The sequence below is a fragment of the Gorilla gorilla genome, chromosome 9 (assembly GCF_029281585.2).
Source record: "Gorilla gorilla gorilla isolate KB3781 chromosome 9, NHGRI_mGorGor1-v2.1_pri, whole genome shotgun sequence".
NCBI classification, from domain to species: Eukaryota; Metazoa; Chordata; class Mammalia; order Primates; family Hominidae; genus Gorilla; species Gorilla gorilla.
In genome coordinates, this window is record NC_073233.2 from 42,223,960 (window position 1) to 42,226,951 (window position 2,992).

Here is a 2,992-nt window from a genome sequence, read left to right on the forward strand (position 1 = left end):
TAAAGGTTTGTGCCTCTGTGCCTGGCTATTTTATCTTACTTATTTATTTATTTTGACCTCTGAATTTTTTTTTTCTTTTTGAGACAGTCTCGTTCTGTCACCCAGGCTGGAGTGCAATGGCATGATCTCGGCTCACTGCAACCTCTGCCTCCCGGGTTCAAGCGATTCTTCCGCCCCAGTCTCCCAAGTAGCTGGGATTACAGGCAACTGCCATCATGCCCAGTTAATTTTTGCATTTTCGTAGAGACGGGGTTTCACCATGTTGGCCAGGCTGCTGACCTCAGGTGATCTGCCCGCCTCAGCCTCGCAAAGTGCTGGGATTACAGGTGTGAGCCATCACGCCCAGCCTGACCTCTGAACTTTTTATTGGCCTCCTGCTCCCCAGAGAGTACCCTGCTTCTCCTGGCTTAATGTCTCAGAACTTTGGTGTCACTGGTCTCAGACACCACTTTGCCATCCACTATCTGGCAGGTGGTGGTCTTTTGGATGGTTTGCATGGAGTTGCTGATGTCCAGGGCATCACCAAGATTGAAGTCCTTGCCATCTTCCAGCAGGTGGTGGTAGTGGCGATCTCAACCTCCAGCTTGACCTTGATATTCAACAGGGCCTCGTACTCCTGGGCCTGGCGCTGTCCCTCTGCCCGGGTCTGTGCCAGCTCTGACTCCAGGTACAGCAGGATCCTGTTGAGCTTCTCCATCTGCAGGGCATAGTGGGCCTCCACCTCCCTCAGGCTGTTCTCCAAGCTGGCCTTCAGATTTCTCATTGAGTCCAGGTCGATCTCCAAGGACTGGACCGTACATCTCAGCTCCATGAGTGTCATCTCAGCAGCTCCAACCTCGGTGGACTGTGTGGTGACCACTGTGGTGCTCTCCTCAATCTGCTGAGACCAGTACTTGTCTAGCTCCTCTAGGTTCTTCTGAGCCAACTTGTCATATTGGGCCAGAATGTCTGCCATGATCTTGGCAAGGTCCTGAGATTTGGGGGCTTCTGGCTCCACAGCCAACCCAGAGCTGGCAGTCTGGGCTTACAGACCTTTTACTTCCTCTTCATGGTTCTTCTTCATGAAAAGAAGCTCCTCCTTGAGAGCCTCAATCTCTGTCTCCAGCTGCAGCCAAGTGACATTGGTGTCATCAATGACCCTGCGGAGTTTATGGATGTCACTCTCCACAGACTGGTGCATGGCCAGCTCTGTCTCATACTTGACTCTAAAGTCATCAGCAGCAAGACGGGCATTGTCGATCTGCAGAATGATGTGGGCATTGTCCACAGTATTTGTGAAGATCTCAGCCCTTAGGTCCTCGATGGTCTTGAAGTAATGGCTCCAGTCTCTGACCTGGGGTCCCTTCTTCTCCAAGTGCTTCCAGATTTTGCTCTCCAGTTTCCAGTTCTCAGTCTCCAGCCTCCTCACTCTGTCCAGGTAGGAGGCCAGGTGGTCGTTCAGGCTTTGCATGGTCTCCTTCTCGTTCTGGATGCCTCCCATTCCTGCCAGACCCCCAGCCATCCCCGCAGCCAGGCCCCCAGGCCCCATGCCACCCTGGAAGCTGGTGGAGTGGGACACAGAGATCCGGGAACCAGAGCCCCCAGCGCCTGCATAGAGCGCCTGCATAGAGCGCCTGCATAGACGCTGGCCGCGCTGCTGACCAGCCGGGCACCGTAGCTGGGCACCTGGACAGAACCCAGGGACCGGCAGCTGGTGGAGAAGGTGGAGCGAGTGGTGAAGCTCATGCCGTCCAGGGAGGAGAGTGAGAGGACAGGACTCAGACTTTGCCCTTATTTTATTTTTTGTAGCGATAGGTTCTCCCTACGTTGCCCAGGCTGATCTTGAACTTCTGGGCTTGAGCGATCCTCCTGCCTCAGCTTCCCAAAGTGCTGAGATTGCAGGTGTGGGTTGCCAAACCCATCTCTAGCACATTCTTGTGACCAGTTACCTGTTTACCTCTCATCAGCCTTCAGCTGCTCTCTGTCTCTGCCTCTCTTTGTGCCTTTAGCTTTAACTCATACCACCAAGCACATAAGTCTCCAGATTTTGGGGTCTGTGAGGGAACCTGAAGGGCTCAGATAGTCACCCTTGTCCCAGTTAGACCTAACTTGTGCCCAACACCACCTCATGTGTTGGTGATCAATGTATGGATTGGCTGTCCTTAGGTGACAGACCAATTCCCTATGACTAGGGAGATGGAAGTAAAAAGGCACCATCGGTCAATGTAGGAGAAGAAACCCCAGAAAGGAGGCTGAGGCACAGCAGCAACTGGCACTGTGCCCACCCAGGTCTACCAGCCACCCAGAATTTGATTCTTTAATATTTAATATTTATTAATAGGTAGAAAATACTGAGTCGACTGTTTGTAACTAACTCACACAGAATCCCAAAAATTAAATAAAAGGGAATGAGACATGGGAGGCAAAAAGCAATTTCCTCAAAAAATTCAATTTGTTTTGTTCTCTGTGTCTGATTTCCTTTGGGTTGGCCCTGCTTTCCTTAAGATCTCCAAAACCCCACACTCGGCTTGCATCTGGAACAAAGGCAAGACAGGGGCCATTTCTCCAGCCCAAGCCCAGGCCCAGGCCCAGGCCCAAGCCCTGCCAATAACAGAGAGGCTGGCTCAACAGTGAGGTCTCCCCAGGATACATTAACCACCGCCTCAGTGTGAAAGATGATCAGCCATGAGCTTAATTCCTCATAAAATATCACTTAGGCCAGAGCAGGTTAGCTAAATACGTGGTCCTAAGAATTAAACAGTTTCCCTTTTAGCTCCAACAAAGAGGGGAAAGGCAGGGCCGCAGGGGTATAATTTTGCAGGGGCCTTCAGGGCTGCTCATGGGCTGGCTGCTAAGTTGCTTGAGGGCAACATCATTGCAATGATAGGGTTAAGGTTTTCTCATCTTCCGCTGGTCCATCCCTCCCCCTATTAACCATGCACGTTCCTTCAGTGCAGGTGGATATCAGCAGAAATCTAAAGGTTCTCTCCCTCCTTCCCTAGGGACAAAACCC

The 2,992-nt window shown here is 51.7% G+C and overlaps 1 pseudogene; it reads right to left on the reverse strand.

Annotated features, from left to right (window-relative positions):
• Positions 1-407: 407 nt before the first annotated feature.
• On the reverse strand, positions 408-1,725 carry LOC101146334 (keratin, type I cytoskeletal 18-like; annotated as a pseudogene).
• Positions 1,726-2,992: the final 1,267 nt, after the last annotated feature.